The sequence below is a fragment of the Bactrocera latifrons genome, unplaced genomic scaffold (genome assembly GCF_001853355.1).
Source record: "Bactrocera latifrons isolate USDA-ARS-PBARC rearing strain unplaced genomic scaffold, ASM185335v1 scaffold_161, whole genome shotgun sequence".
NCBI classification, from domain to species: domain Eukaryota; kingdom Metazoa; phylum Arthropoda; class Insecta; order Diptera; family Tephritidae; genus Bactrocera; species Bactrocera latifrons.
This window is the reverse complement of record NW_017535086.1, coordinates 689,780-710,044: the sequence shown is the minus strand read 5'-3', so window position 1 is coordinate 710,044 and position 20,265 is coordinate 689,780. Positions and strand designations below refer to the sequence as shown.

The following is a 20,265-nucleotide window of genomic DNA, read 5'->3' as shown; positions in this document are numbered from 1 at the left end:
TTGTAATTTTTTGTTATTGTAATCAAGTTGCTCCGAAGATAAATTTTTTTAATTAAAGAAACATCTCTCACARACAGCAGTTAAGATAATTGTTTGGTTAAATGCGAACCTCTTTGCTTACAGCCCTTTTMCTTTCTGGAGTTTATGAATCGATTCTAACGGGTGATTCAAGTAGAGATGATCCAAGTATTCGGAACACATCCAGAGCTATCATACAGAAAAAACAWCGGTTTGGTGAGTTTTGTGGKCCGATGGAATCATCGATACATATTTCTTCAAAAATTATGACCATGAGAACGCAACCATTAATGGCGACCATTATTGCGCCATGATAGCATGAAATTGAAGCCTGTACTCTCGGGGACATTGTCTTTCAACAAGACGGCACCACTGCTCAAACATTGCATCAATCAATGGATTTATTAAGAGAACACTTCTGTGAGCCATGTAATTTCACGTTGTGGGCCACCAAGGCCATGTGATATCACACTGTCAGACCTTTTACTGTGAAAATATCTGTACAGTCCAAAGTCTATGCAGACAATCCCACTTCGTTTCAAGCTTTGGGGCAAAACATCTCGCTTGAGTGCTCGAAGGTGACATCAAAAATTGAATTCAATGAATGGATCATCTAAGACGTCGCCGAGGCGATCATTTAAAAGAGAAAATATTAAAAAAATAAATGATAAACAATATTTTTTCCATATTAAATTTGAGGTTTCTGTGGTTTTTGTTAAAAAAAAAAAAAAATAGGGAACCTCGAAGTGGATCACCCATATTTCATATCTAATAAGATATAACAAAATGGATATTGAAATAATTTTTTACCGCATTGCGGTTCTAGAATTCAGGATTGCAAATACCCCCAATATGATTATCCATAATCATATACGCTCACATTTTCACTACTGAAACTATACTAATTGAGGGAAAGATTTATGTATAACCTTGATGTAACATTCATTTCAAGAATCGATCATTTAAAGTAGAGTTGGCAGATTTTTATAAATAAAGCAAATTTTTGAAAATTGTACACTACGTCGCCTTTCTCAAACTGCTGCCAGAAGCGGCTTTTGCCTTCTGAGATTGTTGCCGTATTTATTTTTTTAGCTTACTCGCTCTGTAGTCTCAACCCACATATATTTACACACTTTCAATAAGTTACATAGGTATATGTATGTCTACATTTTTCTATTCTGTCACTATACGCCTGAAAGCACACCTCGGYTTAGCTACACAAATCCTTTACCGCATGTTTGCACGTGCAACTTTGTCGAAATTTCTTTGCATATGAGTATCTTTGTCATATACAATTTTTACTTCATTTTTCGCTGTTATTCTACGGTTAGACTTTAAATGTAGATATGTGTAAATCCAGCTTTATCCTTCTTACCGTTTCAAATCAGATTTGTTGCAGTGATTTCTTTATTTGCGCAAAAATTTTGTTATACTAAGGTAACACATGAATAATATATATATATATATATATGTATATATATAGTACGAGCATTATTACATGCGAATAAGCACTTATGGTTGCCTCCAGTCAGAAATAAATATGGAATCGCCCTTTTCAGATAAATAATTATTCTTCACTTGCACATATGGTTCATATGGCCGAGACTCTTTCGCTTCCAATTTGTATTAGTTCTGCAAACAAACTGTATGAAATTATGTCTTGTTAGGAATATTCGACTCTAATCACAAGCTCGCCACTTTTAACCTAAAATGTACGATTTTAAGTCTAGCATCCACCATAAATACACAAAAATGTTACGCTGTGTTTAAAAAGTATAACATTATCGTTTAGACCTTTAAGTTAAGTTTTCGCTAAATATATATATTTTATTACAATTTAATTAATGTAAAGTATATCAGCTTTGGAAGTGGAAAAAGACAAAAAAAAAAAACTAATTTATTTTCACGGATTCTTTTCTTTACAGAGACTGCAGAGTGGTGCGCGATCCACAAACGCTAAAATCGAAAGGATACGGTTTTGTCTCGTTTGTGAAGAAATCGGTGAGTTGCAAARTATCAAAAAAAATATAACAAATATATATATATGAATACATTTCTATAATTACTAAAACGATTAAATCGTAAGAAAGCTTTTTCATGTTTTTTCCTTTTTTACACTTGCCACTAAATTAAAAATTTAAATTCTCTACAAACTCAATGCGTCCAACGCCAACTGTTGTCAAACTGACACGAATTCGCAGCTGTAAGACTTTACCCAATACCAGCCCTCACCATTCACAAGCACATACAGCACCACAACACGAGTGTTAGTAATTCGGAATTCTCAAGCGCTGCACGCTCGTTTGTCCGTCGCTCATCAGCTGTGTCAGCTGTCAGTCTATAAAGTCATTTCTCAACCAACTGGGACCATATTAGCCGCTTAAGCCTGGCGCCCAGACTGTCTTAAGCGCTGTCTGTCAGTCACATGGCGCCACGCATACACTGGCAAAACATTTATACGCCTGTCATATGGCGAGTCAGTGGCACAGTCGATTTGACTGACGGGCCAAAAGGTGTACCATGTCACACACCTTCAAGGCAACGCCTGACAGCGGCAACAGTGGCGGCTGTTCAACTGAAAAGAGGTTAATTAAGCACAAAGATGAAGACATTTCCACTGTCATACTTTCGCTGTGCGCACGCATACATATTTTACTAGGCGWTTGTATTGGTGTAGCGCACCGGATGTTAACCATTACTATAACCTCACCTATACATACTCATATTTGTGAAACAATGTGTGCTGCCACTTGGCGCTCATCTGAAAATCGCAAAGTGCTTATTGAGTTGGAAACCCATTTTCCAGCAGTTTTTCTTTTAACTTCTCTCTTGGCTTTTGCTGGCGGTTAGCAGCCGCGCGCCCTTCACGTTTGACAAGATTTAACTCAGCAGTCGCTGACTCAGTTTTCGGCAGGAGAATCGAAAATATTATGCCTTAAACCTTGACAGCTATGTCACAACTTTGTTACACACACAGTCATATACATATACATATACATATATACATATRCTTCTGCTGCCAAATGTTATAACAAGTAAACAGCCAGTCAGCCAAGCAGCCARCGCTGGGGATTAATGAAGTTAAAAACCACACTGTCAACAGAAATTAAACAAGTCGACGCTCAAAAGCCAGACGCACTTTCTTTTTTACATATAAGCTTATGCTTTCGCAAGCTTTAAATATCAAAAGTATCARATGGATGAAAGCTTATAGCGTTCGCTGAGCTGTTTTTCCTTTGCACTGTTATATTTTGCGTTTGCCTGTGTGTTTAAACTGGCGGAGCCCTACTCAATACTTCACTACATATGACCTGTCTCTTATACACATCTAGATGTGTATAAGAGACAGGCGTTTGCCTGTGTGTTTAAACTGGCGGAGCCCTACTCAATACTTCACTACATATGCACATGTAGGGATGTAAATAATGAAACTTGCTACGCTGGTGAAAGTTTTTACATAACCTCTAACCTCTACCTTTTAATATTTTAACTTTTTCATACCCAAATTATTACCAAGCTTGCTGAAATAAGCTGAAAAAGCAAACTAAGCACTTTTCCTACTGTTACTACTCGCTAAATAAAGTCATATGTTTGTTGCTGTTACTGGGCCGTGTAACACCTTTTAGTTCTAATCGTTATTTTGTCGAATTAACCCTTGGCGTCGACTAGCGAGGGCTGATGAGGGTATAGATTATGTTTTCCAAAACAGAATACAAAATTATTTATGCATTTTAAGTGAAAGTGTTTTACATACAAACTTCGTTATATGCTTTGCCTGTGAAGATAATCGCAGTGGTAGAATTAAGGTGTCCAAAATTTACAATATTTTTGAAAAATATTTAGTTTTAAGGAAATGTTTAAAGATTGATGACATTTATACCACACTAAAACCACAAATTCCAGGCTTTATTCCTTTCATTGATAGTGTTGGGTCTGGGGCTAGTCCCAAACTCAGCGCACAATACTGGTTAGAKGATGTTTCGTCTTCTCACTTAAGCACGCCTTCAAGATGATGTTCTTAGGCTACCAAGAGGATACATGGYCTAAGACTGGAAGTCRTGCGGTGCTTGAGCCGTAGGTAAAATAATCGTTTCTAGCCACTCCCAAGTGAATGATGCTCAGAGAATTCTCCTCAGTTGCGTGAACTTCTACACATGGCTCCATTCTTTGATTGGAGCAGCAAACTTAATCGAGCTGGTACAGCAGGCGTATGTACCATGTCGTTCCAATGCTTGAAAACACTCCAGCTCTGAAAGTATTGGACGCAGTATCCGTCGAAGTAAGCAGGCGAATTGAAAGACCTCCACTTCATTAGAAAGACCAGGTGGAGATGGACCTCGCTACACTTGGAATCTCCAAGAAGAAATCCACACATAGAAAAACGTACAAAGTTCAAGTTGCTTTTTAATTCTAACACAAGCTGTGTAAGAAGTTTGTATGAGGTCTTAAATTGAAATACCATGTATATTCTGACACAAGTATCATACGGTTGAATAATTTCATTGAATTCAATAAAATCGTAAAAAAAAAACTCATGTGTGTTGACTACAATCCATTGAATCGAAACKAACTCTGCGTTATATATAGGCATAAATTTAGAGCTCCTGTGTTGAATGTCAAGCTCGTGGACCAAAGAACTCTTATTGATATACCTGCATTAAATTTTTCTGTTTATTTGCTTTGAGAGTTCAGTATTTTGAATGGTTTTATCACTTTAGAACAGGAGCTACGATTTAAGTAACCATTGGGTAGGTTAGGATAASTTCGATGACTGATCCAGTGATCGCAATTGGAGTACTAAATGAAGCTCTTTGTGAAGCCGTAAAAATAGACAACTAGCTCGGGATACCTAACAGTGTGATCTCTCAAGTGTTTAAGCCATGACGGAAGAAGGAAGTGTTGAGATGTTTCCACAAAGTCTCTTCCACACAGCTGCTTTAAGCTGACATCTGGTAACGCTAAGATTCTCAACATTACAGCATTTTTGCCGTGGCCTGTTAGCACTCTCATAACTGCCCTCACTGAGGGTAAAGAGATCACTGCAACCAATCGTAGGTAGCTCAGCGCTGGCCTAATTAACATGAGGAGCGTGGAGCTCTTCCCATTCTACTGATAGCGATGTTTTCTTGAATAGGCAACAAAGAAAATCGTCGAGAGCTGGTAGTCTTACTGTACACCAAAAAATACTACAAAAATTACTTTTCAATATTTCTTACAACTTCACTTATGTTACATAAATTTAAGCTATGGGTATGTCTACCAATATCATACGTCTCGCATACACCATTAACTCTTATTCTTACATACTAACGTTATAGCATATCAATATTCCAAATTTTTCACGACACGAATACACGCAAAAAAACATACATACACGAACATAAATTTAATAAAGAAATTCGCAATGTCAAAAAGTGCGTAAAACTCACACAAGTACGAATAAATCAAAGCAACAATGTCAACCGGCATTCTGCTTTAAATCAATGCCGCTGCCGCAGGCGTTTCAAATTTCTGATTTTCTGCACTGTTGGTTTTCGTTTGATGCTTAAAACGTGTCTTTGTCGCATTTTCCAACTATTAAACACATGAAATTCAGTAGCGTCAAAGCGAGGCAAGAGCTGAAAATATTTGACACACACACAGAGACAACCATGATTTTGTTCGTGACATGCACACAATGATATTCATGCGTAAGTGCGTTGTACATACATATATACATACAAACATATGACATGTAAGACACGCAGCCAGTGGCGTAAACACTTGCGAATGTTACACTTACAAAGTGGGTTGGCAAACAAACAATTGCCCAGGAATTGAAGCAAACATGAAAAGAATAAAAAAGAGCACTACTGAATTATAAAMAAGTAAGGGGAGGCTAAATTCAAGTGGACTTGAATTTTAAAGACTTGAGGAGCGTTGATATCCCACTCTTCAATATATGGTTGGTATTTTCAACAGATTTCTGATATATTACATTTCAGTGATATATGTATCTTTACAGAAATCGTTTATAGAAAAAATAATACTGTTAAGCCCTTGTGAAAACTATAAAAATAGGTTCAGCATAAGTTTCACTATAATATTATTTACTAGATATGTATGAAGTAGACAGAAGTTTTGCTAGGAAGTTGCTACAAGGTATTGTGAAACTAATTTCGTATTTCCAGCTTGCTCAGAACATTTTACAGATCTTGCGAAAACCATCTCTATAATTATGATTCAGAGTTCTTTTGATGACCATGAGAAGTATCCCTCGAAACAAAATCTTCGTTAACAAGAAGGAAATCGAGAAAAGGTGCAAAAATTCTAGCTTCAGCTATCTTCCAATATATTGATGTACCTTGACTACCCTCTAACTATTCCTTTACTAGCCCAGCAATGCAAATATATAAAAAATTAGCTTTATTTCGAAAATACTAGAACTAGCCACAAGAGAGCTTAATCGATCTCTAAAATCCTTTTATGGTATCATATTCCAAGTTTTTTGATTTGAAAAAAGTCAAAAATGAAAGATTCGCGCAGTAATAACCTTAAGGTGTTGACAGACAGAGTATTTTATACTCTTCATGAGTTAAATTTAACCGCTCTTCAACATTAAAAACCATTATAGTAATAGAAAWGCTTGAGTATTCCATATGCCTGCAATGACTTAAAAATGAGTTCCATGTGCAACGCATAATCCATCCTCTCTCGCGATAATTATACCTCATATTGAAAATGGAATCGTTACACAAAAGCTTATTTCTTACTTCGTCTACCAATTATGATGGATTTTTCAGCTTTCCCTTTCACCAACATGGTGATTTAGGAAAGAATATGTTAAGTTGTTTTTTCTCACCATTCCCTCAAGTAAAAAAAAAATCATGATACCCTCGTACAAAATTTTTCTTCGGCTTTGAAAAATAATAATGATATGTGCCCTTAGGCAACCATTTCATGAAACAGTTTAGAAGGCTTTAAAATTGTGAAATTTTAACTGCCTGCTTAGCGAGYGCTCGCACAAAACAATGTCTCTGCTTGAACGCTTCAAATTTCAAAGCGATACCCTCATCAGTTGTGGCATTGTGACGTGCTCAGCATTTCCGTACGAGTAAAATTTGACTGACTGTCGGCGAAAAGGATGAATGTGTGAAGTATGTGGGTATTTATGAGCGCTTGTGCTTACAGACATATATTTTTTATGTGCTCCTTAAGAGAGAWCCGTATGCACCTTTTTTCCCACACCAACGATTTAAAAAAGGTGCACCGTTCTCACTTAAATGCGGTTAACCGGCAATTATTTGAAACCACCAAACAACAAACGGGCGTTGAAAAGTACTAAATTAAATTCCTTTGATGAAACAAAACCACGACAATAAACAGAACAATGAAACTTTAATAAAACCAAATTGCTTAAATGAAATGTATTTGCATTTTCGCAAAACAGAGAAATAAGACATAAACAATTCAACTGGTGTCCCTAGAATGTTGTTASTGCATCTGAGGGTTTGAGTACGAGTATTTGAACAAAACTTTTTTGGTGAATTTAGATGTTAATTACAATTTCAAAGAAGTTATAGAACCTTGAATTCCTATATTCTTGTTCGTAAATAATTAAATAAAAATTATTTGTTGGTATATTAATTTTTAAGGGTTTGTCCGTAAAATTCGTCCTTCGCAACTGTACATCGGAACGAGCGCGACTGGATTCCGTAGAAGGCGTTCGTAGCTAACGAACGAGCGGCTGGTCAGTTGTCTCCGAGCACCTGGAGAGTCAAGATAAGCATTTTCGCGCGTTGTCTTTCTGTGTGTGGTGCTAGCCAAAATTGCAGCGTTCATTAGAGCAGAGAGAGACACAATTAAATTCTATGTGAAACTCGATAAATCTGCGACAGAGACATTTGATATGATCAAGCAGGCTTACCCAGATGTTGCATTAGCAAAAAGAGGTGTGTTTCGTTGGCACCAGGCCTTTTTGGAGGGCCGGAAAAAGGTCGCTGATGAAGACCGAGCTGGGAGACCCGCGACTTCGACAAACGCCGACAATGTGACTTGCGTTGAACTCAAACCATCTAATAAGAATTCATTTAAATGCCTAGATATTATATTTATCAAAATCTAGTACTTGTACATGTGCAAGGAGTACGCGAAAATGGTCATAAAAGTACTCACTAACGACGAGAGCTTGCAGCAAGTGGAAGTATGCCAAGAAAATTTGAACATGTATGAAAATAACCTCCAATTTTTTAGTAACGTAATCACAGGTGACAAGTCATGAATATTTGAGTATGATATGAGAAAAGCCGATGGAAGGCAAGCATTTTGACACGACAGAGGGGATCCAAGCATCGGGTCGCAAGGCTATTTCGGAAAATGTCTTCCGTGACGAATTCAATGCTTGGAAATCACGCTGGCAGCGCTGCAGCAACGCAGAAGGTGTATGCTTTGAAAGTTTTTAAAGAACTGTAACGATTGGTTCAACACATTTTTTAAAGACGACTCAGTCCGCACAAACCCTGTAACTGTGATCTCTGTGTCCGCTTTGGCTAAAGAAACATTTACTTGTACTCTATCGTCATCGATTGGGGACCCATCTCCAGATGTTAAACTTTCACTGCCGTTCAGCATATTGAAGGAGTGTTCTCTCCATAACTTCAGTATGCTTAGAACATCAGTCGCTAGATCACTACCTTTAGGAACTTAAACGCCGTCCCACAGTTACCTTATACCGAGTTGCTGATTAATGCCTTCAGAGAGCCGGAGTGCAAGTCAAATAAAAACCGTTTCACTGTCGATTGTGATGGTAGCTTCACGACGTCGTACTTTTCCTGTGTTTTTTTCTGGTGGGCGTTCATGCTGCGCCACAACAAGATAATGATCTGTTTCGATGTTAATTCATCGGAGCGTACGCAAGTCAAGGACAGTGACGACATGTCGTCCATCTATCACAACATAATCGATCATGTTTCKAACATTTCGGTCCRAATGCAGACTATWTACATTTATGTACATATATATAACACAAAAATAATTGTATATCCTATTATGGCCAAAAGGCATCATAAAATACCAATGAGTTAATTGTATTTTAGGCAAAAAGCTATCAGCCTTTTTGTGATTTTACGTTACTATATACTAGTATTTAYATAACTCTTCATATTAAGGTTTGTATCTAAATAAACCGAGATATACATACTATATTTAGCATATTTACTTACTATATGGATGACATGACTCATGTGGTTTCATTCGATTTGATTATCTAATTTAGTATAAAATTGAGTTTTCGTAAGCAAAATTTTCCTTTCAATCGCCCGTATTTCCATATTAACAACGAATAGCAACAAATGCATATGAATATGTATATTTATCTATTCCGCATTGTAACTTTGCAATAGTCATAAATACAATTAATTCATTTGGTATTTCATTACCCGCATACARATGAATTTACTGAATATTTGAAACCCAAAAATATTTTGGCTTCTGGAAGATTTTTGGTTTCTTTGGCAAACTCAGCATGCAGCATGAGAAATGTCATATTTTGATTTCCAKTTAAGAGCTCTTTAAATATATATGMTATAGCAATTACTCACATTAAAGGATTAATTAAATTTAGTTCTAYAAAGTAACTTTTAATAAAAATCATCAGTATGAAGTTGCTTCTAGGATACATATATGTATGTATATGTACAAAATGTTTTTTTTTTATATGAATTACACACTTTGATTATTTTCATTTAATYCACATGTACAAAGTTTTAGTTTTAAACAATTTTAGTCTTACATTTAAGTTTACTTTTATTATAGCCTTTTAAATAATCTTAGTTTTTTAACATTGCGACTTGCTCGCCGCGCTGATCAAATTCAACTGTGTTGTTTCATTCGTTTCGTCAAGTTCGGTCAATTCGTCAGGGATGTAATTGTTAGTATTTCTGTCCGCTTTTGTGTTCCCTTCCTACATATATGTATATATATTTAGATACCCAAATAKCAATGCTTACGATATCAGATATCATACGTGATTGGCGTTTTATTGAAGAGACACATTTTCCGGCCAGATTGATGTCGATCAGCTGGGTGTTGAATGTGCGTGGATTGTATGGTGAGTTTTGTTATATAACACGCAAAAAAACTTGTTTAGAAAGAGTTTTTAAAATCCTTCAAATATGTTTACGTGTGAGCCGATTTAGCAAAAAATATGATATAGTATGTAAATAATAAATGTGCTGAATGCGACCTTCGCTAAAACATATGCTTCTTTGAATGAAATTTTGCATCTTCCACATTTTAGTTTTGTAGATATGTTCCTTATAGCGGGTTGACCTCAGGGAGCCAAAATATAGAAAAACCATCAATCTGAACAACTTTTCCTAGGAGAATATGTGTCTAACACAAGTTTCGAGCCAGCGATTTGTGAAGCTATATACCCTTCAAAAATATAAAATATTCCATAGAAGGGCCTGATTTTGATCGGTAATATGTCAAATTCCGATCGGYAACTAATTATAAGATTAACCTACTGGTTTCCCGAAATTCTGACATATAAGCGTAACACTTGTTAATCTCATCACAGAGATTTTGAGAATCGCTCTAAGCGACTCTGATTTATCACAATCTGACTGTGGGTAGAAAAATGTATCACATTATCACAGCTGGAAAGAAAAAAAAAAACAAAAACAAATAAATTAAAAGCTGGCGAACGACATTCCAAATCAAGGAAAGGCTTTCATTATGGAAATTGTTATAAAAAATATTTAATAAATATTAAACTATGTGAATTTTTTAATCTCAAATAAAACGGTTTTATAAATCGCTAACGGCAGTGCGGACAATCTTGCCCAGTGAGTAGATTAAATGATATATATCCACTCATAAATTTTGTTCCGAACATGGTATCGCTGCTGTGGACAATTATTTTTGCCAAATTTAGTAAAGGTATTGAAAGTTAGATAAAAGAATTTTCGTTCACAGACACAATCGTACTCTTTAAAAAAATCAGCTTTGTTGGGAGATGTCAAGCGAAAATGCGTTTCATACCCAAAATATCCATCAAAATCTCAGCATATTCTTCACTTTTTTGATATATCAGTTGAAGAGATTGAAAGTCGTCCAGAACGTATCATGTCTTCAACGATCTATTGGCAGGCCTTGAACCACTCGTAAGTTTGTATTTTTGATAAAACTGAATCACCGTATGACTTTTGCAACATTCCTAATGATTCCACACATTAAATTTGGTTAGAAGTACAAAGTTGAGGGCAAATTCTTTCTTTGATATTTTTTACATTTGAAAAATCACAACGCACTACTGAGATGTACCGACCTAAGCAGCTGCTAAAAATAAACTGCTTGACAGATCGCGCTCAAAATTGGCACAGAATTTAAGGACAGTCATACCAAMTTAGAAAAATTAATTGTTTTGAAATATCTTTTACTCGGGGTATTTAATTATAATTTCTGTGTGCTTTCCCAATGTACCTTAAAATCTTAATTGCTTTATGGAATTTATCTTACTGAAAGTTCGTTAAGGCGACTGACACAACTTAAACTCATTATTCAAAAAATATTACAAACATTMTTTTGTTTAACAAATATAATGTATTTCAACTAATTATCAGTCTAACTGCTTATTTTCATTCTATTGCATTACCTATTAAGAAGTCAGCAGCTACTTATTTTGTWAATTTAATAAATAATGAACATACATTTTGTTTTTAATATCCCCTGCTTTACATATGGCGCACAGAGTGTAAATTATTGCACAAACACATTAACACACACATGAATACGTAAACGAAATACCCGTGCCTTACTGTTAAGTAATGKCAGGAAGAATGACTACACTGACAATAATTTAAATGTCACAGCGCTAATGTCACTGGCGGCAAAGTGTCACCAGTTATTGGCAACATCATCTGCCTAAATTACATAAGAGTATCACTTATCAAGAGTAGAAAGRCAGCTGTGGCACGGCAAAGGCGCCGCAGCTTAACCCCCCACCTTTGCAAAGACCATTTGCCATCAAGGCAAATTGGAAAAAATGGCAAAAGAACATGTCCACAATATATGAGCACACACGCACACACACACACATGAGTATGCATAKTGAGTTTGTTGTCTGTCTTTGGCATTTAACCGTTGCTCACACACACACACACATCAATGCCGCAATAAGGACAATGAGGACGCGAATGACAATGTGCATGGCAGCAACTTTTAAATAAATTTAAGCCACATTATGCGACAAAAAAACAACAACAACAGGAAAGAATGTATAAAAATACAAAATTCAAACGAAACAGAGACGAAGGCAAAGCCGAATGCGCTGAGGCGACAGCGGCGGCAAAGGAGGGCACGCCAGCGTTGCAAGATGATGAAAATGATGAAACAGCAACTGCTCAGTAATCAAAAAAAAAATTGCGAAAAAAACAATAACAACAAAAAGCAATAAAAATAAATAAACAGCAAGCAAACGATGAGAGCGACGGAAAAAAGCACGCAAAATGAACATGCGACGCTATGCCAAGGATAATGTATATTGTAACGACAGTGGCAACAATATTAAACACAGCTACAACAACAGCCAGAGTCGCAGTGCCGGCGAAAAGGAAGCGCAAACAACAAATTACAATATGCTGCAGCTGGAACGCGCGCGCCGCCAAGATGGAGGACAGGTGGCGGCGCAGCAGACGATGCGCTGACTTTAAAGTGCCGTTGCACGTTTGCCAGCGACGCACACACATACACACACACATGCATTCAATACACATGWGCAGTTTTAGTGACAATATTTATGTATTGCCATGTTGTTTTGTGTCGCAACTGCTGCAGCTGATGTTGATGAATGTGCGCATATAATTCACGGCAGAAGTTATCGAGGCACACATGCAAACAGATAAATATGATAACGGTTAAGCATATGCGCGCTGATATGCAGATACGCGTAAGTATAAGCGCGTTGACATAAGTTAAAGGCGTTGCGGGCTATTGCAGTTACATATATGTATAAATATTACAGCTGATGTCCTTGCTGCTACTCTGAGATCAACTGGCACTGTGGAGCTGAGCTTGAGACGATGCGATATAAATTGTGACAGACAAATGTAGACATTATAACATGCAAATACTACGTTGACAAAAGAGATCTTGCTTACGTTTTATCGAATAAATTTATTCTATTGTAAAATGCTTAAATATTTTGAAATTAAATTGAACTTTATATAAAATAGTTCGTTAATCTTACTGCGATTATAAACACAGCCCTTCACTAGTTGAGCTATATTTTCAAGAACACTTTTAAGAAATAAGCAGGAAGCTTCAATGATTTAACATGATTACTGCCTAAAAAGAGAGCAGGACCTATTGAGAGGGCGCCAGTAATATAGAATCCACATGTTTTAGTTTAATATGACCTAGCCTTTAAAAGACACATCTGTCAGATAATTTGTTTGTGAGTTATAGCCTTCTAAATGCAGAAGTTTATGGTTTAAAAAAAAGAGCAATAGAAAAAAATTACTAAATTCCATAAAATTCATAAAAAAAGTATAAGTTATGAACTCCAAAGAGGCAGCTACAGGAAAAATTATAAAAAAAGTCTTTTAAATTATTTAAAATGACCGATAAATAGAGTTGATTGAGATGATTGATAGTTTGGGATATAGTACATAGGATAATTCTCATAAAGCAGCCAAAAAATGTAAAAACAATCAACAGCGTTAATTTACTCTTGAAAGAACGAAATCGTTGAGAAGCTTAAAAATTGAAGAAACAAAAGTTTCTTCATGGATTCACCACACCATAAATCAACAAATACGAAATATTCTATAAATTGGCCTTCGTATCCAGGGTACGTATTATATGGTGTAGCCGCCAATGAAACTCTTCCTTTACGCAAACTTCAAAAACATGTTTGCTCGGAAGAAATTTATACGCAATAAAAAGCAAAAAGTTAACTCATCATATATTTCAAAAATATAATATGGAATATCAAAAGTACATATTGGAACAATAATTCCTGCAATTGTGAGATGAAAATGTTGAAAACTCAACCGTTCAGACCTCGTCTCCCTGGGTGTATCAAAAACGAAATGATCTCGCCGTGGACAGCATAACTTATTATTGGTTCCTCTAAAATTAAAAAACTAAAAATATTCTGTTAGTATATATACAAATCTCGTTTTTAAATGGAGCAAGTAAAGAAACAAAAAACTAAAATTTTAATTTTTTCTCAGACTTTGAACAAAAAATCTCATTTTGTTGCCACCGACTTCAAAAATGGATTTTTGAGACAAACGCATTAAATCTGCGCTGCGCTCCACCGACGTGGCCTGATGGGCGGATAAGAAAAAGTCAGTCTGATATATAATATAGTGTCTTTGTATGGAAAAGTTTTTTTTTTTTTTTTTTTAATTAGGCGCATGCACGAAATTTCAGGGAAAATTTTTCTCTGAGACAATGCTACAATCGTCGCACGTTCTCAAATTGAACCACAATTATATAAAGAGATCTGTAGATGGGGGAAGGTATGCACCGCAACCGTAGATCTATTGTGTTCCTTTACTCTTTCACATTATTTTATTCATTTATGAAGCCCTTGAAAAATGTAGCATGCTATTTGGTTAAAATTACTTTTATTATTTTCCTTTTTTTTTAGTAGAGAGAAGCATTAAGTGCAAATACGAACGATTACTTCGAGCGAGTGATAAGATATTGAGATCGCTTCTATGGCACGGACTGACGGACGCCGACTCTAATATATATGTATCAGTTTCCAGTTCTTAGTGGACTGGCGCATGAGAGTCGTCCAATTTTTCARAATAAAACTACCACCAAGTGTGGTTGTAAGTTTTTCTCTTGTACTTAAAAAGCGAGAGCAATGAAAGAAAACATGCTCAGAGTATTCAAAGCACGTTTCGTACTAATGTCGTGCTGCAATCTGTACTGGTAGTTTCAAAAGCACCTATATCCACTTAGATTTGGGTTAAGAGGAAATACAGGTTCCCGTTGTCTCTCTAGATCCACGAATGAATATCCGATATCAGTCTGTGGAACCACTGTCCTTTCAGTGAGGTTTGCCACAACTGCTGCCATATTCTTAAGCTTTTGACTGCCTTCTCTCTTTTGGCTCCTATAAACGAATCAATATCACTTGTATAACCGCGGTTATACGAGCGACATCATGAATGTCATTGAACATCATTCTGGCTATTACTTCAGCAGCGTCACTTGCTATTGTTCGGAAAGCACTGATAACTCTTAGTGCCGACAGCCTGTGTACAGTGCTTTATTGCCTAGTGCCTGGATCCCTATTGGAGTTGCATATAACACAACCGATCTCATAACCTTTGCGAGCAAAATCGCCGCCTGGAGCGCACGCAGTCTTTATTTGACATCATTTTTGATAATGCATATTTGATGCAGTGTATTCTAGATAATCCTTAATACTGAGCTTTGAGTCTTTTATTACTCCCAGATGTTTAGATAGTCTATATCGCCTTGCATTTATTACTATATAGTAACGGTGACGGTAGTAAATAAAACGAAATCGTTAAATCTTTTGGTACTGTAGCCGTCCATCAGTTGGCACGATTGTCTTATGCACTATTGCATATAGCTGACATACAAACTAACCGATCAAAATCATATTTTTATACCCTGCACCCTTTATAAATGCACCTGTGAAGGGAAATATAGCCAAAATTAAGTTTTGTTTATTTAAATGGCGGGTTTCTCCAAAGCTGAAGTTTGATTTTCCACTAATTTTTARCTTTCTCAAAAAAATACACTCTTAATTCTATAACTATGTGGTATATGGTAAATATATGTGCTATTTTTATTTAAATGTTAAGCAATTCTCACCACTGTGCACCATTAAATTGAAGTAAATGCGGTAGTACGTCGACTGATAATTTAATGTTGCTCATACGCCATGTATCTTAAGCGACGATGAGTGAATTGAAGGTGAACATCAGCATAAGCGACGACACAAGCACACGTTTTAACGCTAACATAGCATGCATTTACACAAATAAGCACACACACACATAAGCACGTGCGCAGCCATAAAGATATAGTATATGTGTCTGTATGGGTGTCAGCGGGAAAAGTAGCTACAATAATATGTTAATATCCGCTATGAGACAATAATAATAGCAAAAATAACAACAACAACGCGTATATGCGCATCAGCAGCAATAATATTGTTACACTGTTACAAAATACTGTATTTGCATACATACAAACAAACTCGACAACAACAACCAAGCACCGCGAAGCGACCGTAACTCCAACATTGCTGCGCGCGCAGCGTAAACGACGCTAGCATGTTGTCAACAGCAACAAACGCGCGAATTCATTGCAGCACATTAGCAAGTAGCGGCGGCGTTGATGTAACGGTAACGGTAGCAATAATATTGAGACGAAGTATGAGAAAGCTGAAGCCGCGCAGCGATGTGGCAACAGCAACAGCAACAACAACAACAACATATTTATGGCGTTAATGTGCGAAGAGTGGGGTGTACGTGGTGGCGTTCGAAGACTCGGCACATGTGTAACTGCATAGTAGAGTCCAGCGTGTATGCCTTGTATATATGTGTGTGTGTATATGCACTTAAATTCGCCTCGATTTGCAAACTGTGTGTAACTGCTCATGTTTGTGTGTGTGTGTGAGTAACTGTGATTTATGATGGCAATGCAGTACACTCACACCGACACACACATAAACACCAGCGCGGCAGGATAACACACAAAAAGCGCACTAACCAAGTTTGAGGCCGGTGATGATGCCATGATGGAAATTAAATTATGGCATTTTCGAATGCCGTTTTTTGCCGCCATTATCCTTCTTCCACTTGCTTGTTGTTTTGCATAGAAAATCGCTCGCAAACTTCACTGCGCTCAGTAGTTTATGCGCTTTACGTGTGACTATCCACATGCATACGTGCGTGTGTGTATGTGTGTGCACTTTTTAAAGCCACCAAAGCTAAATGCGCAGCAAATATCTTTGTGGTTAAAGCTGTGCTCAGCGACACATTTGCTAACAGCCCATTTCATGTACGTGCAAATAAGTGTGCGAGTGCGTTTGTGTGTATGTGTGAGCGGCAGATTTACGCGCCAACGCCATAGTAGTTTTCTGAAAATAATTCACGTAGTTATTTAGCCACTTTATGGATTTGTTAGCCGGCTGCAACAGCACAAACGAGCGTGCTGCGCTGATTGCTCACTGAATGCCTTTACTTTTCACTACCATCTCCATCTCACTCACCCTCTTTGAATCACTTTAGTGGAGGCTTATCCACTGAACATTTGCATTTCCTTGCACAAATAACTTTTCAATTTCCTGCAACCGCAAAAATGAAATAGTTCACAAAACTCATGAGCGCGTTGGTTGAAAAACGGCGAAAACCAAGATTGCAAAAGAATAAGTCGAAAAGCAAGCATCGACAGGAATTGCAAAATTTAATAAAACTTTTCACATAAATAAAATTTGCATTAAATCAACTGCATTGCAAAAGAAATATAACTATTTTGCAAGTGTACAAATTCGATGGCGTTAGTTTGCGCATACACAAATACACATACAAATGAGAATTTACTCTAGAAATTTGAGATTAAACTAAAACTTGCCAAAATGCCCATTTGCATGTTTGTGGTTGCAAAGCAAATAGAAAACTGTTATAAATAACAGTAGTTATTGATATTTATTATTTATTTGCTAAAGATAAAATATCATTTAAATGAAAAGTTTCACAAACAGACCAAATAATTAAAAATATTTCCAAAAGCACCAACTGTGAATGGTGTCGGTTTCAATTTGATTTATTATGATTATATTTATTTATGTGTACAATATACCTTATCGATAACGTTAAAGACACTGTTAGCATCAGAGGTATAGCAGAGGATCTCGTATTGGCTAATATTCTTGGTACGAAGCGTGTCGTTCCAAGATCCATACCAAAATATCTAAATGCGCCTTCCATTTTTGGGTTGATTGAGACAAACTTTTTCGCCAAACATGAAATGAGAGTCATCGCTCAACCAGTATTTACCAGATTTGACGTGAGTTTTTTTCTGCACAGAGGAGAGTGCCTATCTTGGCTGCAGCAAGATAGTGGTTCGAGTCGATATCAGGTCCTCAGAGGGTACGCACGTCTTAAACTCTGCACACTATCTCAACATTAACGATCTGGTTGGTAGCTTTTCGATTCGGAGACAGCCTGGTAACTAGTTGAATTKTCCTATGACGARAACTAMGACTTCAGCTGAACATATTTTGGACCCAAGCCTCAACCCCATTTCGGGATATTTCATAACGGAGATTGAATATACGGGCCGTTGTGTTAAATACAACAGGCCTGCCGTTAAAGTTGCCAAGCACGATTTTGACATCGTGGCGGCGTGACACACGTACGCTCCAAGCACTCATAGAAGGCTTCTTCGGTCACATTATCTTTCTCTACCGYCACTTTGATGCGGATTTTGGCTAGACGTTCATCCACAGGGGTGAATGTCAAAACTCGACCACGGAGTCTCTCTCCCACCTCAAATCCCACACCAACTTTCCTCACTTGCATGAACTTCTACACATGACTTTATCGTCTATATTTATACAGTTTACCAAAACTGTAACGGCGGCTTTTGGAATTTGGTGTTTAATGGTAGCTTCGTCTGACCAAATGCACTTTTTAATGCTCTTTTTGGTATTAACAGCACTTATTTGTATATAATCCAAAGTTCAGTTAAAGCAAAACAAAACTAAGGTCAGTTCTCCTGTTTCTATTTATTKCAAAACTTAGAAGTTCCAGGCTAATTTGGGCTGGTAGTTTTACAACTAGCTTTGACAGGAGTAATTATTCATTGGGTTCGATTTTAGCATGGACATCAACGGGGCCTCATTCGCATAAGAACATTTTGTACCTTTTGTAGCTGACCTTCTAGTATATTAAAAGCGGTGAATACTTCAAATCAATTATCAGTACTTCTATGCTGTTACAACTCAAACAAGGTTGCCAAAGATGTCGATGTATTAAAATAAAAATTGTCTTAAAGTATATCGGTTTCATAAATAATGCAACGGCTTAACTCGTGCGGCTACCATGGCGAATGATAGTTACATGTGTAGCTAACTTAAGCAAGTCAAAATAACTGTACTTCACATTACTACAAACACTTTATATGCAACACTAGACAACAGCAAAGCCATAGATAGAAGGAGTAATACAGTAATGACTAGTCCACTTGTAAATAGAAATGAAAACTATACTAAAAATATATCACAGCCGAAAAATTTAGTACAAACTACGGCTGCGTGCATATAAATTAAATAAGTCCCAGAATGATGTCTCTTGAAATTGTGTTYTCTTGCGGAAAAAATGTGCAACTCAGAGCAGGAGGCATACCCGGATTATATGGGTGTGTGTGTATGTGAGTGGGTGTTCGACTGTGTTACAGTACAAGTGGGAGTCACTCAAATGTATGTTTATATATGTAAATACCATATGTCCAAAAGATATTACATTTGAACCTTCATACAAAATGTATGGATGAACATTGGGGCATAGATCCAGAAATATGCACACGTTTTCATATACATATATATATAGTCACTTATATCGCCCGGCATATTTACTGTGACGATAATGCTATTTTTTAACCATTTCCTGTCCGAATTACTGACCCTTAAAGTAATATTATTCACGCCCATTGCTTCGGGGGTTTTTCAATTTACTACAGACACATATATACGTATATGTATTAGTGTGGTTATACTTAGGCTTTGCCAAATGTCCAAATAATGTATTTTATTGTAGTATTTTTATTTTCATGTGCGACATAAAAAATCAAAATTTAAGTGTGCAAACGATTTCACACATCAATGCTTTGCTAAAAATGTGGAAAATTTTGCAACAGTTTTAAAGCAGCTGTCTATATGTCTATATGTTTACAAACAAATAGGAAATGTATAGAAATGCAAAATTTAATAACTTTTATCTGAATTGATGTAAAATATAGGAAATATAGTAGGTCATTTACAAAGCAAAGTATGAAATGTTAAGAAACGGTAGTCGAAACTCTCAATACACGCTTAAGACAAGAAAGAATGATCGATGAAGTTCATCTGCTGATTTAGTGTTATTCTGAACAGATTTTTGTCGTTACTAATTACACTTAATAGGCTTGACTCAAGTTTATGAAAAGGYAACTCAGGAGAAACTGAGTATATGACATTGTCAATATAACCTTTTCAGCGAGCAATGGAAA

General features: G+C 36.5%; 1 protein-coding gene across 1 annotated transcript in view; it reads left to right on the top strand.

The window, feature by feature from the left end:
- Positions 1 to 1,949: 1,949 nt before the first annotated feature.
- Positions 1,950 to 20,265, top strand: part of LOC108966482 (nucleolysin TIA-1-like) — a 58,064-nt gene continuing 39,748 nt past the window's right edge. The window contains exon 1 of the mRNA XM_018929412.1: positions 1,950 to 2,019. The gene's annotated coding sequence lies outside the window, so the exon portion shown is untranslated. The remainder of the gene's footprint in view (positions 2,020 to 20,265) is intronic.